The 16,668-nt window shown below is 47.0% G+C and overlaps 1 long non-coding RNA gene across 10 annotated transcripts in view; it reads left to right on the forward strand.

The window, feature by feature from the left end:
- LOC106045231 (uncharacterized) overlaps positions 1-16,668 on the forward strand; it is a 48,471-nt gene that overhangs the window by 6,655 nt on the left and 25,148 nt on the right. For 2 of the 10 annotated variants that reach the window (XR_010833004.1, XR_010833005.1), the window contains exons 2-3: positions 13,545-13,838; positions 14,574-14,632. The exons of 5 other annotated variants lie outside the window; for them this stretch is intronic. This is a non-coding gene — a long non-coding RNA (uncharacterized lncRNA). Of the gene's footprint in view, positions 1-10,995; positions 11,175-13,544; positions 13,839-14,573; positions 14,633-16,668 lie in introns of all 10 variants that reach the window. 3 more of the 10 variants (XR_010833002.1, XR_010833009.1, XR_010833010.1) reach the window with 3 other exon arrangements.

Below are 16,668 nucleotides of genomic sequence, written 5' to 3' on the forward strand. Positions count from 1 at the left end.
GCAGGCTGCGCTCCCAGCAGCGCACACCCGCACCGCGCAGCGGGCGCCTCCGGCCGGGGTCCGCGGGGGTCGCGGAGCGGGAGAGCCCCCCGCAGACAAAGCGAGGGATGGAGAAGGCAGGGAAGGAGCCTGGAGCTCCGCGTGGGAGGCTGCGAGGAGCCTGCTGAGTGCCGCAGCGGAGCGACGCTGCTGAAAACGTGCTCGGCAGCTTCTCGGGGAAGCGGAGCCGAGCCCCGGGCAGCGCTGCCCGCAGCTCCCCGCGTCCTCAGGGCGCAAACGGGGGAGCGGAGGCCGGGCCGAGGGCGGGGAGGCGGCGAGGCAGCGCTCCATGGGCCTCCCGGCCTCCCTCCGGGAGCCTCGCACGGGAGGGTTTTCCCCTTCTTATTTCGGGAGAGAGGGAGGAAGAGGAGAAGCTGGCCGGGCAGGGAGGGTTTGGGGAAGGCTGCAGCCCGGCCGCCGTGCGGCATCGCGGGGAGAGACCCAGCCGCTGCGAGGGGGGAAGGAAAATCACACCCTCGCACTCGATATGATTTTATTTTATTTTTTACTTTACTGTTTTAAGACTTCAGTGAAGCTACCCGGCTTGTTAGCCGTTCGCTCCGTCCAGCCAGGGCAGAAATCCTCCCATCTACAAGCGGGGACGTGCGCGGAGGGGGCAGCCGGCACCCGCTGGTCCCACGGCGGCACCCAAGGGCTCCGCTCAGCGTTTTTCCGCAGCCGGGGCTGCTCCTTTCAAACGAGCAAACCTGCCGCGTTTGTTCGGTTGTTCGGGGCTTTGGTTGAAAGAGCCGTGCCGTTTTCCTGCTCGCAATTTAGCTGCCAGGGAGCCTTCTGCTCCCGGCGATCGCCGCCGTGACGTTGAGTTATGGAAACACTACAGGTGTTACCGTGGTGCCGGGGAATTAATTCGCCTTCCTTTCCCCCCTCCTCCTTCCCGGAGTTATTTCCTAGCCTTCCCAGATAGCTGGGAAAGGGTCCCACATACCCCGGAGCTGTAAATTGAGCGCTGAAATCCTTGATCTCGCTGATTCTTTGGAGAATTAAATCTGGCCTCAGTTTACAGGAGGAAGCGAAGTCAATCTCGGAGGTTTTGCGAAGAAAGGCTGTTATTTCCTAGAGGATAGGCGTTTAAGTTGTTAAATATTAGTTTTTAATTACATATTGTTCTTTTAAAAAATAATATTTATCCTCAACTCCGGGCAGGTATTCAATTGAATTTTCAAGCCATCAGCTCACCAGTCTTTACACGAGCGATGGAAAATAACGCAGCGTGCAAGAGCCCGGCTGGGCTCCTTCGGCTTGAGCGCTGCCCACCCGCTCGGGGCTGCGGGGGGGCCGCGGTGAAGCAGCTCAGGGGGCAGGGGGGGCTCCTTCTGCCACAGCCCCAAGGGGACCAAACGCCCTGCCGAGGGCACAGCAGCAAGGATCAGAGCCTTGGGCTGCCCCACCAGGTCTCTGAGGCCACATCTTCCCCCCAAGACATCCCTGCGAGGGGTTGATCCTGCCCCCCACCCGCACAGCACCGCTCCCCAGCACCCTCTGCTCTGCTCCTTACACAAAAACCCCGCTGCAACTTTCTTTTCGGGCCGTGCCCATTTGCCATCACTTTTCCTCGCAGGCTTCCCCCCCCAGCCCGCAGTTTCCCTGCACCCCAAGTGGCCCTTTGGCAAACTGAGCTCCCCCCAATCCCAGACCACCCTAACCCCGGCCTCAGCATCTCGGGGCCGGGGCCGGCCCCCTTGGGGTGACCCCAAAGGGGCAGGCACATGGGCACTGGGGGTCACAAGCGGATTTTGTGGGTTCGGAGGCAGCGAGGGCCTTGCTTCGACGTGTAAACGCTTCTGCTCCCCATAAAGTGGCAGAGCGCACTGAAATGAACATATGCGGGGCAGCATCTGCTCAGCTAGATGCATCTCGCAGAGGAATATTGCCTTTTCACCTCCAGGTCCTAAATGGGAAATATAAAGAGGTTGATGTCGTCTATTCTGTTTGCAATTGCCTATCCTAGGATTAAAGAGCTCTCCGTTTTACTGGCTGTCTTTCATTTAACTGTTTGGAGACCAGAGATGGAAAATATTTGCAGAGAAGAAAAGAATAGCTGCATGGGATCATTTGCAATTCAGTGTGAAAATATTCTAACAAACCCATTTCTATCCCAGTGCCGCTGAAAAAATAGCACATAGCCGTCAACAGCCCATTGCGCCCTGCTGGACAGCACGGAAAGTTTTAGGCAACTAAATTCCTAATCGGAGACAGCAGCAAACAGCACAATCATGTCTTTGACTAAACTGTGGGGCAGCTTTAATTGCAAAAAAAAAAAAAATAAATGCTCGTAATGGCTAAAATATTACGGGTTGGGTAAATGGGAGACTTCCCGCGAGTGGCAGAGCGGGCAGCCCGCAAGGGCAGCGCCCCGGGGGGCACACGGCCGGGCTGGCATGGGGGGGAGCCCCGGGAGGCACCGGGGGGGAAGAAAACGGGGAGGGGGGGTGAGGTTTTGGGGGCCGCACGCGCCGAGCATGCAGCTTTTTGAACCGAGAGCCACGAAGAAATTAGCGTCGGGGACACTAAAATCCCTTCCCCTCGTCCCTGCTACCACGGGAGGGACGCTTCGTGCTAAAACGCGCTGCGGGAAGGATGAGCAGGGCTCGCCGTCCCCAAATCGGCCCCAGGTCCCCCAGAGGGTCTCCCCCACCGTGTCCCCCCGCTCCCAGCCCCGCGGCTGGCCGCATAGTGCCCGCTGGTGGCTGGCCGGGTGGGGAGCACAAGGTGCAGCCAGCCCTGGCACGGGGCCGCCTGCCCAGGAGGCTCCTGGAGAAGGCTCCCGGCACATCGGCTGCTGGTTCTTGCTTGCACCGGGCATCCCAGAGTGGGAAGGAAGGGGGGAAGAAGGGAACGGGGGCGCTCATGTGTCCATTCCCAACTAAAGCTGTGTCAACACCCAGCACCCAGGGGAATCCCACCACTGCGCCGTTCCCGGCAGTCATGGGCAGGCCAACAGAGATCTTGTGCTCTGGCACCTAAGAGCCTTCTTGGAGGAGTGGTTGGTTGTGGATTATCCTTTTGCCTTGCCATAACACTTAGCAGACCCTGACAAGGGTTAGGGCTCCCTTATGCTAGGCTGCGCTATGGATGGAGCCAGATGACAGTCCCTGGCCCAGGGGTCTAAGAAAGAGGACAAAGTAAGTGTCTGCGTCTTGAATAAAGCAAGAAGAGAAAGTGTCAAAGTACAGTAAGCTCTTGGTGAGAAATGTTGGAGCTGAGGACAAAAGGACGTTGCTAACTCCTGTGTGCTCCTCATGAGCCTTCTTCTGCTCTGGCTTGAAGTCAGTGGCAAAATGTCTTGTTACTTCATGTGCTAGATTAAACCTCATTGCATGGTGATCTCATGATCACATCTAGTGCTCAAATAAGATTCTGCATCTTGCTTTTTTCCTACAATCTTAGACCTGTGTATCTCCATGCTATGCTGAGTATTACCTGGTACCAAGACAGAAGTGCTGAGAATGCCATAAACCAAATCTCAGGACAAGCCATAGAAGCAGGACGTGCAGCCACAGTGAAGATGACTTGCGTATGTGATTTAGGAATTACGTTGCAACACTTAATCTCTGCGCTACTGCGTCACTCAACAACGCTTCCTTAATGCTTTTTATGGAAAAAACTCCCTTTTTATTTAGAACAATTGAATAGTTACCAAGTCATCAAAAATGGCCATGTGAGCTTGGAGGAGTGCGCTTACTATCAACTTGCCTTTCTAAATATGACTATATAACCCATTTCTGTGGTCAAAATGAAGGAATAAACCTGAGGCCTCAGAGGGGATCAGTTACATCAGGTTCATTTGGCCTTGTATTTTTCTTGACTTTTCCAACTTTTTCAAATAATCGTTAACCACTGATTCTCATCTGTTATCCTTAGATTTGAGAGTCTCAGGCAATGGGTAAGGAAGCATAGCTCCAGTAAGTTTTTCATTCCACTTTAACCTGTCGGCAGGCAGTTAAGGTCCTGTGGCACACAGAAGTAAAAGGGAAAGGTAAAGCAGACACACACACACACACATACAAGCCTGGCCTTCCTTTCCAGCTGTGTCAGGCTGCAGACCTCACCTCCAGGACGAACTCCACCATCAGCCCCAAGCACGTTTCTTGCTGTCAGACATGTTCCGGACAAGATGCGTAATGGCATTGTTTTGGGGCAAACTATTTCCTTAGGGCTGTCTCTTGGGCAGCTTGCCTGCGACATAAACATGCTCTGAAATTTAGACCAGAAACATTAGCAACTACCAAACAAAAACATACAACACACGCAGGCAGCCAAAATACAACAAATTACCCGTCAGGTCTCTGCTATGCAAATACTTGCAGCGAGGTAGAGCCGTACTACGTTACCTGCAAAAAGTTCATTAAGAGGTTGCCCGAAGCTGTGTTTTTTACCCACAGCACTCACTTTTCAGGCCACTCACCATTCACCTAGCAGAGATCATGGGGCACTGGCTGCTTTATTTTGCATTCCTGTTCCTACGAGTGCTGTGCCAGGCAAGCAGGCTCCATGGCAAGGGAGAGAGAAACACTGAACAAAAGGATGGTCCCTGCCCCAGAGCACTCCCAGTCTTAACATAAGGTACAAAGCAGAGAGGGGAAAAAAAGGGAAAAAAATAAAAGGGAAAAGAAAAAGAAAACAGCAGGTGGAGACAGGGAAGTGAAAAGAAAGGATGAGACAGTGCTGATTGGTGTGATAGCGAGCGGCCTCAGCACAGCAGCTGCTATCTGGCATCAAATTCTTCGCATAAGCGGTGGCTGGATGGGGCCTACGGGGAACTCGCCAGCACATTTTACCACACGAGCCATACGTTCTGTGTCACAACTGCCAAAAGCGCTTTGGGGTTGTAAGGATGGTTTGTGGTTGTGGCTTGGCAAAAGGTGCAAGAAGGCAAGAGTGTGTGCCTTTCGACTGCTGATATGCCAAGAAGTAAAAAAAAAATAGCAAGACTCTCAAGGCCAGGCCTTGTGACATTATCATGAAAAGAAATGTTTATTTATAATGAGGGAGCGAACTTGTGAAGCACAAAACCTCGCTGGCAGTCTCCAGTGCTTTGGAAGTGGCATTCAGAAAGTCTTCCCAGCCTCAGCCCCCTGCCCGAGCTGCCAGGCCGTGCTGGAGGTGGGCTTGGAGCAGGGTATGAGAGCTCCCGATGCCTGCGAGCACCAGCCAGGTGTCCTCAGGAGGTCGGCACCTGGTCGGGGTAGGAGCTGGGCTGCCCTGGGTTCTTTGCTTGCCCGCATCTGGCACGGTGCACACCTCGGTTTGGAAAACTTGATCCGTATTAGGTTACACTCTGAGTTCAAAAATCATTCATGTCAGTTTGAAAACCACATCCCTTAAAACATCGTGTACTTTAGCATTCTTTCTCTCCCCCCCCAGGTCCCTTGCCTTTCATTTAGCAGCCTTTTAAGACCATCATGTGCTTGAACTCTGAGCTGCTCCCGGGCATCTAAAAAAGTAATTGGAGTGTTTAGGCTTTAAATGGATTCTCTTTTCAATCTAAATGGTATCACACATCAGAGATGTCAGAATGAATGGCTGAAGAGAGATTAGAAATTCTCCTAAACTGTCTGGTAATTAAATCATCTACACATCCACATATTTGGTTGAAGAAACTCTGACTGCCCTAGGCCCCATCTCCCATGTGCTCCCACCACCTCTTGACATGTTCCGTAAAAAATCAACACCCAATCCGACCTGAAAATACTGGCATCAGTCCCACTGTCAGCTGCCTGTTTGGGATGTCTCAGCGCCTCTCTCTGAGGGAACACTACTGTCCCGGTGGAGCATCCTGAACCTGCCTCGGTGCCTGACTCCAGCCAGCAGATGACAGAATTAGACACTGTCCCACCTTTGGGACTTACACCTTCATCTTTTATTCCTCCCACAAATTATCTAGTGCCTATAAAGCACTGCAAACAAAAATATGGTAAATAATGACTAAATTCTGCTCCAAGTTCAGAACTGAGAGCAGTTGTTATAATTAAGCCATATTATTTACTTAAATTTTTAATTACTTATTCTATGCTTACAAGTTTTTCTTTTCTCTGCAAGGACTTGTAAACCAACAGGATAATGTCTGGTACACATGCACGAGGTGCTCAGTACCACGGCGATGTCCTGCACAAACCCTCTCTGCAAAGCCCAGCCTGCCAGTAACAGCATAGCAAAGGGGCTATAAATAAAATCAGTCCTTCATCTTCCCTCACTCTAGACCCGTGTATTGATCTTAAGGCAGCACACACCTGAAGTGCACCTCTTTGATGGCAAGTGGCCCAAACGATCACTCTATAATGTTCTTAACTATCAGCTGTTTGTTTTCATTTCTCCCTTAACTCACAGAGGAGCTGCTGCACAGATGCTCTCACCTTTTGTTCGTCTGACTGAATTTGGAGAGCTGTGTGCGGGCTCATTGCTGACACGGGAGCATAGACAGGCCCTTTTCCTAGTCCTTCCCTTCCAAAAGAATTTCAAACGATGAAGAGGTCAGCAGCTGAGAAGGCAAAACAAAAGTTTTCCTATACTTTTCATTGTGCTCACTAACGTGGGAATAGCAATGGCAACTCTTTTAGCAACTGCACCATTGGTTGCTTATCATGACAATTGTTACAATAGCTCCAAATTTCATGGTCTCAAATACGTGCTGCCAGCTATACTAATAGATAACAACACTTTAAAGTCACCAGCATTGAATCTAACCATGTCAACTAACCCTTACCAAATATATTGTCTGAAAAAAAAATAAATAATAGAACAATTGGATTAATTGTATTCCTCTACTCTGTCATTATGCTTGTGTGGTCCCCTTCCAGCATGCCAGCTGATGGTAACAATGAAGTGCTAACCCTAAACAACAAAATCTTCTGTGTGGGTTTTACATACTGGAAGATCATTTTCTTCATGCCTGGAAAGGAGTTTGGTGACTCAGAGCAGCCCAGTAACCAGAGTTAACCATGCAATATATAGGGTAACTCCAGCAGGTTCCTCCAGGGCACTTGTTCACACCCTCTGCCACAAGCCACAAAGCACCTGAGTGCTGCTCAACACATTTCAGGTACTTCATACAAAACAGCAACCTTGCAGTCAGCATCTCCAAGCCACTTGGGCTTGGGGAATGTGCATTACCACGGGAGAACCCCCTGCATCTTAAGTGCAGTTTAAAAACAGAAATAATGGCTTTTAAGCACTCCCCTCTCTTGTCCTAAACTACGAGCCCCAAAGCAGTCATGCCCATGGAAACCAAGAGCAAAGTGGCAGGGCATGACAAACCAGTTCTCTTCCAAGTGTCTGCAGCCTCCACATTTGCAATTTCATTTGGGCTTTATGAAAATGCTCTTCAATGATCTGAATTACTTTCAGTTGTAAATCTAAGATGGAAAAATGCAATATTAGGCATATCTGCTCTCTATCCCTCAAGTAATATCCATATGCACATTCCTTCCCCTTGCCAATCTCTGTTTGCTCATGACTCTGCTGGATTTCAAGCAAAGGACCTTGCAGATGGTAACAGCACTCCAGTGGTCACAATTCAAGGCAGCTGTAGATTTCTAGATGAAATACAATATGGAAGTCCTTAAAACAAATGGAGCCTCTTGGGCTTGTAAGTACAGAAGTGCTTGAGACCCACTGCATACACACAACAGCTCATTCCTTGTGCTTCTGAAGCTCGCTGGAGGAAGCAGGGCTTGTCATTTAGTATAGTAATTATAATGATTCATTATTACGATTATTAATTATAATCATATAATCACAGTAATGATTAATAATTACAGTCATTACTATTCATATGAGAAGAGGACCTAGAGGCCCCAGTCAGAATACGGGCCTCACTGTGCCTCTTGCAGCACGGACAGGGCAGTAATGGTGTGGAGATTTTGGATAAGGACCCAGAGCCTTCAGATCTGCGCCCTGTGCTTGCAATATGCATAACCTAGCGGGGAGCCACGCAGGGTATGGATGAAAATGTGCCACTCTGTCAGGAACAGGGGGCCAAAAGGCAGAGGGCACCCTTGGGAATGACAGTGGGACAACGACAGGAGAAACACAAAGTGATGGTGACAACTTAGAGAAGCGACCTGGGGCTGCAATGTTTGCAGAAATGGGGCCTGCTTCTGTGCATCTCCGGGTTCTCTCACCCCAGGCTTGAGGCACGGTGCCAATCACTGCCCAGAGCCAGGGGCTGCCAGCTCCTCAGGCTATTCTTGCCCTGTCAGGCCATGCAGATGTCCTTCTTGAGGTGTGTTTTTATTTAATGCTGCTGGAAAATTGCCCTGACTTCTCCAGTGCCCTTCTCCATGTCATCTACATGGTTTAAAATTTTGACTCTGGGATTTATAAACATTACCCTCAAATGCTTGTGTAAATGCTCATATCTCATTATACCATAACTTCTACGAAGCAAGGGATGACAATCTGTCTTGTCTGCTTAGGAACTGCCTGCAGTAATTGCCCAGCCTGCAGTTTGCTGTCATCGAGCCTCCACAGAACACTTTGCTCACCCCTGGAGTTTGCTCTCTGCAGCAGTTTAACATATTGCATGTTAATGCAAGAGCTTAATACTGCATGCTCAGGGGCCTCTTGGAGCCAAGGTACTACCAAAATTACCGGGCCTAATCACAAGTGTAAAGATAAGTGTGCATAAGTCTTTGCAAGATTAAGCCCTTGGCCTTTTGTTCTGCCTGTGCGTAAATTGCTGCTTGCTTGCCACCTCCTTGTACGTGTTTAGCTTTTGAAGAGGCGAAAGGTAGGGAGTCCTACACCCAGTGCTGCAATTTATCTGTTCTTCTCCAGTTTGCTCCCAAACAGAAATTTCTTTGTTCTTCTAGTCTAGCTCCAAATTGTTTGGTTTATAAGTAAAAGCTATTGGGGGTTATTCAATTTAAGGACTGCAAGACAGATTCAGCTACTGAGGTATAAGCCAGCCTAACTTAACTAACTTAAAAGGTGTCTGCACTAGATCAACTGATAGAAACAAGGAACAAAGCCTAACTTTCCAGGGTTGTAAAATGGGTGAAAATCCATTGCTTCAAAAACTGTGGAATACAAAAATGGTGACATTTTATATGTTGCTCTCCCAAGTCCCCAAAGCAGGGAGAAGCACAGGTGAGAATAGGCTTATCTTGTTATTATCAGACGCTGCAAAGTTGATCTCATATTGCATGGGCAGATCTGCTACAAACTTCATTAGGAAACTTAATGAAAGCACATTTGGTATGTGCTCCATGACACAATGCAAAGAGAAAAACAGGAGCGGCCCTGGAGGTACTTGGGTTCTTTCAGTAATGCAAGAAAAGATACTGGCTGGTGCGCAGGTACAGACGTCTTTGTTTCTACAGGACAGTGTTGCTGCTTAAAAAAGATTGCACGATGTGACGGGATTGTTCAGGGGATTATTTAGTTATTATTAAAAAGCTTTGCATCCCTAGGTATTCTCAATAAAAACGTCCACAGAAAGGAAAGCTAAGGCTAGAAAATGAAGTTTGGAAATGACAAAGTTAAAGTTTTTCTTATGACCCGGTTCCTGATTACGTGATCACATATGTATGTTGAATAGGGAGTGAGGCGGAGCTGGAGAGTCCAAGTGGGTGAGTTATGGAGGAGCCTTGTCTGATTCACTACAAAGGTTAGATGGTATGCACTCTATGAGACATGTGGCTGCACAGCAAACAATGAGCATAAAAATAAAAATTGAACAGCTGCCTCATTTGCTAAGCACGTCCATCTTGTACGTTGAGCAAGTCTGGGTTTCTGCAGAAAAAAAAAAATAACGTCTGATCGTATTAGCTATATATATACACTCCATGCGGATACATCAATATCGGATGCTTTATAAGGCTGGGATATGTCCTGGACTCCAGACAGATATAAGAATAAAAGACATCTTAGAGAATATTGCATTTTTGGCAACATGTGTTGGCTCAAAGGAATTGTAAAGGAAGCAAATTAAATACTACTAAGAATGTATATATTTATAGCACTTTTCATACAAGGATCCCAAAACACCTCTCAAAAAATTAAGCCTCACAACATTGCTGTGATCTAAGTAACACGTATAGTTTTTTTTCTAATGTGCAAAGTGAATCAGAAAAAGAAGAGGTAGGTTAACCAGACCATCAAGAGCAAGAATGTCTGAATTTTAGACTCTCGTTTTAACTCCCAGCCCAACTGTCTTCTGTGAAAACATCCAGGGAAGCTATTGATTTTCATGCTCTCTTGCCCTTCTCCAGCAATCCAGCACTATGCTCAGGCATATGGTTAACTTAAGGCCATTGATTCTTGGCCTAAGTTTCTGAAAAACATTTTGGAGTGCAGTAGGTATGGTGCTGCAGAGAGAAAAAGTAGGTTTATAAGAGCATCGGTCGTTTTACCAATCATGCCTAGAATTTCCTGGACATTACGAATGTTCAGCAGAATTCCCAGTGTCAGACTGTATTAAAATACTGTCCTCAAAAAGGAACATTCTGAATTTCCATGATCCTTGCCAGTTTCCAATGATTTGACGTTTATTTGAGCTATTGTGCAAAGTTTTCTGTTGAGTCAGATCATTCAGGGCTAGCTGCTGGGACCACAGAGTGTCAGCAGGACATAATTCATCTGCAGCTAATGGCAGGAGAGTTTATTGGGTAGGTAATGCTTCTGCTTGCAGAGAGATGCCACTGAGAAACTTTTTTTTTTTAATTTATTTTTATTTTTGTTGTTGTTGTTAAGAAAGGAATTAAGCATTCTGTTTCCCCTTTGGTCACCTGTTGGATTTCTTTAGGAGGAGAAATGACTCTGGTATCTTTGTAGGGTGAGAAGAGGGAGGGAGAAGCAATATATTGATTTAAATTATGCCCATGGCATCCTGCTCTCTGTGCTTTGTGTCTTTGTGGACTGATTTGATTTTATCTTTCTGATTCCTACAAGTACGCACACACCTGCTCGACCTCTGCATTTTCTGTCTGTTCTTAGGGGAATTTCCCCAAGTGCTCGTACCAAGCTCTTTTACTTTATAAGAGAAGAAATACCCACAAAGATTACGCCTCGCTCTTGCAGCATGAGCTACAGCTGAACAAAACTTCCCCGGCTGCACAGTGAGCCCAGGTCTTTGAGCCTACATATGCTTTTTGTGAAAAAGCTTGCCTGTAAAGGTAAGAAAGATTTTTTTATTTTTTATTTTTTCAACTGTTCTCAAAAGTAAGTCTGCATGGAGCTCTAATTAGCTTTTACCTCCATAGATGGAACATCTTGGCTTGCAGATAGAATTTGGGTTGACTTAATTGCTTAGATCTTAAGCCGTGCAAGGCAAAGACCCTGTGCGCTGCGTGCCTGTGTAGTACCTCGCAGCGCTGGAACCAGCCTGACGTTCCTCAGCAAGACCTCAATGCAAATAATGAATGCAGCTACATAAGAGGACATTGAGTGACTCATTCTAAACCACAAGATGTTTGGACTGCAAATAAAGAAAGATATGTGGGATATAATCTGCTGCTGAGTTTTAACACAATTCCTGTTAACTTTGAGCCACGCACGGACAGAACAATAGCAGGCTATAGATTTTGTTTTCGTCCTCAACATTTTACTAAGTGCTGTGAGACTAAAACGTTTTGAAGGTTATATCCAATGTCCTGCGGAACGAACGACAAATGTCAACTCTTACACTCCTGCAAGATCTGAGCAGGAATAAGACAACTCTATAGACTGAGGCAAGTTTATTATTACAAATACCTTATTAAATCTAAATGGTAATGGCATTCCAATTAGCTCATTGTTAGGAATCTTTCATGTTTGACTTTCATTTAGACTGATTACGGGAATAATGCAGACCCTGTATAAGTAATTGGCACAAAATAAAAGCATTTGAGCTGCAAAAACCCTCCTAGAGGCTGTGCTCTTTAAAAAAAAATACATAAATAAAAGCTTCCTATCTTTCCCAGCTCATGAGCTCTCTCTGTTCACCATAATAATGAGACAACCCATTGAGTCTCCTGTGGGCCTGGTGGTATCGCAGTCCCCTTTTTACCTTCCCCTCTCTTCTCAGCAGCTGTAGGGGGGCTCCTTCCCTTTTCCTCTCCACCCTCCCTTTCCCTCTCCCGTCGCCGCAAGCCTCGGCACTGTTCCATTGATCCTGCCCAGCCGTGGGTTCTTTCACACCCAGATCACAGGCTGGCCTCATCGCCCACACCATCCTCCTCCTCCTCCGTCTCCTCCTCCTTCTTCTTCTTCTCCTCCTCCTCCTCTTCCTTCTCCCAGCAGCCGTGCCAGCCTCTCCAGCGATCAGACGAGCAGCAGGGAATGTGCCTTTTGGTGTAGTGGCTGCCTGCTGCTGGCAGAGAAAGGTGTTTTGTTGTGCAGCAGGGCCTCCATGAGTCTGAGAGAGGCTGGTGGGTGACTCCTCACAGTGGGTTCTGCTCGCTTCCCTCAGAAAGGAGGGCGTGGAAAGGGACTTTTCAAGACGTTGCTATGCCAAGGCTTTGCTTTACAAGATAACTCAGGCCACGAGATTCCCCTTTCTTCCCCAGCAGGGACGAAGCCCAGAGCAGGGCACCCACCATGGGGTCCCTGGGGCCATGGTGGGCTCAGGGCACACAGGGCCTGCAGGACCCAGCTCCCAGCAGGGCGCAGGCTGAGGAGGAAACATCATGTTGTGAAAGAAGCTGGTTTCGGGGAAAGGCATCCCAAACCACCGCCTGGAGCCCCAGCTCATTAGGCTAAGGGAAAGAGCAGCACGAGATATTTGGTGAGAAGGGAGAAGGCCGCAAGCATTCATCTCTGCCAGACTTCCCTTCCTCCGTCTCTGACTAATCTGGTGCCAGCTCCGTCCCGTTCTGGGCACAGAGGCTGCAGTAAAATGTGCACCGTAGGAACATTTTCCAGCTCTGGATGCGTGCCTCGGTCGCACCCTGCTCTGCACCGGGGCCAGACACAGGCCTACACACACCTCGTGGCCCGTCCCACACCGTGGTGGGGGCAGGAGACCCAGCAGGTGGGCTGGGGGCCTGGCCGCGCTCCAGCCCCTTCCCCACGATGGGATCGAGCCGGGAGCAGGGCTCTGGATCCCAGCTTGCTGGCAGGGCCGACACAGCATGTGTTAACCGTATGACGGCGCGCCAGGAAAGGTCTCTCTGGTGTGGGAAGGGGAAGGGCCAGCAGTTCCTATTTGGGAACTATTTGGCTTCTGCAGGGCTCTGGCTCTGTAGGGTGAGCTAGAAGCTGTGTGTAAGCAGCAGCAGGGTTTTGGGAAAAGCTGGGGAAGTAGATAGCAACAGCAGGCAACTGTTGAATAACACAGAAAGGCTGTGAAATCCTCATCCTTGGAGGTTCTCGAGGCTCAGACAAACAAAGCCCTGAGCAGCCCAGCCTGAATTCAGTGCTGACCCTGTTTTGAGCGGGAGCTCAGAGTAGAGATCTCTGGAGGTCCCTTTCAAACCGAATGGTTCTGTGATTGTGTGACGGAACGTGGGCTGGGAACGCCTATTTTGCTGTCTCCATTTGGTGAAAGTATCTTCTATTTCTGACAGCATTGGGCACAGAATCTCTTCCATCACCAGAGGAGCAGTGTTCAGAGAAACCCGTCTGTGCTGGGAGCATTGTCCCTGAGGTGCCAGTGCTCCCCACGCTCACTGGACAGTCAGACTGCAATCCCATAGATGAGCATGGTAATCCTTGGCAGCCGATCTCCTGCAGTGCTTCTGCAGGGTGAGGGACTACCAGCCTGCGGGCAGCGTGCCTTCCTTCCTTCCTTCATCTTCCCTCTTGAGAACCGGTGATACTCCTGATGACATCAGGGGAAAGATTTCCATGGATTTCCATAGGTGGGTCAGGACTTCCAAGTTTTTTGGGCAGTGATGCTTAGTGGACCATCTCTACAAATATTAATAGTGTTTTATTCAGTAACATTTGATCTATCATAACCTGGCATCACAGTCTTGTTAGGAATTAGATGCCTGGGTTTTTGTGTGTGTGTGTGTGCAAATAATGAAATAACTGGCTCAAAAAGGTGCAACAGGTGAAATGACAAGTTATGGGCACGTGCCTAACTAATGCACATAGTGAAGCATGTGCTTAATTACTTTTCTGGACTGAATATGAGTACTTTCCTGAACTGAAATGGAAAACTGCTCCAGAGTTGAAATATATAAACAGACCTGCACAAGAGAAGTCTGTATTGTGTGGATGAGAAATATTCCCATGGTTGGCTAAGTTTTAAATTAACTCTGATTTTTTATGGGACTCTTTGAACCAGAAACCACTACAGAACTTTTAATACTAAGCTGGCAGTAATTTAGGCATGGCCATATTGTCAGGCGTATTTATCCTGCCTTTGTATTTGTAACTGGTTTATATTTACTTGTCACATTAAAATAACCAAGAATTCACTTTTGTATGTTTGAGCCATTCCGATGAGGTATGTGCAGATAAGAGCCTTGCTATCTGTCTGCAGTAATAAAGATGAAAAATCTGCTGACATCCCAAACAAGCTGTAAACTAGGGCATTTAGCAATGTTCATTTTAATGCTTAAAACCTCTATATTGTCATTGTAAATTAGGAACCTCGATTGAAATCTTGGATGTGTTGAAGTCATCTGTAACAGTGGATCCAAAGGAGGTAACTAGCTTAATAGCTACAGAAGTCTTATGAATAACCCTACTTCCACTTCTGCCTATAAGGTTAACCAGAAAGGAAATTATGCAGAGTAAATTTTCTCTGTTTAAAACCCGTAAGCCTTACAAATTATATTTACATTTAATTAAAAAGTAGACACATTAGCTATTTTTTCTGCACTTTTTTTTTTCTTCCCAGATTCTGCACTGGTTCAGAATTTCTCTACAAGATGTTTAATGATAATCTTTTTATAGATGTTAAGATGTTTAGATAGGGTTGCCTTTAACCCGGAGTCTTGATTTGTAAGTTTAATAAGTTTCCAAACATATTATTAAGAAGTGTGGACAGAAAAGAAAAAAAAAAAAAAAGGAGCAAGAACAAAGAATCAAGGTGCGTTACTAGTATTCAGGAGTGATATGTTCAGGGAGAGGTGAATTCCCTCTGTAGCCCTTGAAATGTAGCCTTCCTGTCTGCTTCAGAATTAAATCATCTCCTTATCTCAGCTGTATATCCATACTGTAGTCTTTATCTCAGCGTATAGGCTCTGTCAACATCCTAAAAGTTATAGCCAGAAGGATTAGTGATTTTGGTATCTGGATTTTGACGTGTCTGCTCAGAGAGCGCCTAATTTGGGTTGTGATTTTTTTTTGTTGCTGTTTATTCTGTGCCTTTTGTTAAGAAGTGTATTTAATTGTGGGAAAAATAGCTGGAGACTGCAGAATATTAGATTTCCAAAGCCAACATGAATCCTAAGCACCAGTCAGCTACCAAGAAAACTCTGTCCTCTGCTTACACCAGTATTGACCCACAGCCTCTGAGGAAGCTGGATACATGAAACAAGTATGGAGATGAGGGACAGAACCTTGTTCGATGGTGAAAGCAGACCACAAGGACAACGCTGTCCCTAAGCTCTGCGTTGCTGAATTATCACCATCTGAACCAAATTAAACATTTGGGGGATCAAGGTAATAAAGCGTGGAAGCCATAAATGTATTGCTCATAGCGAGCAAGTTCAAATGAGAAAGATGAGATAATCAGGCCAGGGGGAGGTGAAAGAGGGAATTCTGATGATTATAGTTATTTGGAAATCCACGGAGGGAGGATCCCTATGGCTGAGAAACATTTCCACACCTAGAATTTGTGGAGGATGAGGTTTTGGTGGTGACTAGCACTTTGATGTCTTTTCCTTTCCCCGCCTTTATCTAAGCTTCTCTTTAGCCTCAACCAGCAGCTTGCTCCCAGGTGAGGTTAATTCCTAGATGCTGTGGGGAGCTATCAGCCAACTTATTAAAACCCTGTTTAATTAGTAATGATATTGCATTTTCACAATGGAGGCATGTACACAAAGGGCTGTATTTACGAATTACAGTAACAGAGGATAATCTACAGAGAGACAACAAGAGATATTAATGCAGTGCCCAGACTTGCCCATGGATTGTGCTTAAAGCCGTCCAAGTGATGAGTGTGTATGTGGGATATTTGACTAAAGGCTCACATAGCACAAAACAAAATAAAGCAAATAGAAAAGGGGAGAGAGAGAGAGAGGAGAAGAGGAAGGAAAAAGGAAAACTGTTTCTCGAGGCACCATGTCACTATGTCAGTTCAGAAATCAATAATCTTCCACTGGAGAGGCACTCACTCTGGGCAAAAATGAGCCAGGAGGCTTCCCCGTGTGTGGCGTGCTGCAATAGCACAACAACTCTGATGGTGCTTTGGAAAAGCCTAATTAGCTGAGCACTAAGAAAAGTGTTTTCTCTTTATATCTGGTGTAGAGAACACAAGCAGTACCAATCTTTCCCTGCAGGAATTGCAGTAAGGTCAGAACTCTGTGGAGAAGATTTGACCTTAGCAGGGTAAGTTAGGGTGGCTCTAATTGCTTGTAAACTAGGCACAGCTACTGGTTAACCAGGAAAACCAACATATTTTATGGGAAGTATCTTAACAAAATAGGTCTTCAACAATAAAATATCCCAATGAGGATTTCTCAGGTTTCTGCCATTTTCTCAGTAAACATGGCATTATTGCATTCCAGAATTTCT

Source organism: Anser cygnoides, chromosome 7, assembly GCF_040182565.1.
Source record: "Anser cygnoides isolate HZ-2024a breed goose chromosome 7, Taihu_goose_T2T_genome, whole genome shotgun sequence".
Lineage (NCBI taxonomy): Eukaryota > Metazoa > Chordata > Aves > Anseriformes > Anatidae > Anser > Anser cygnoides.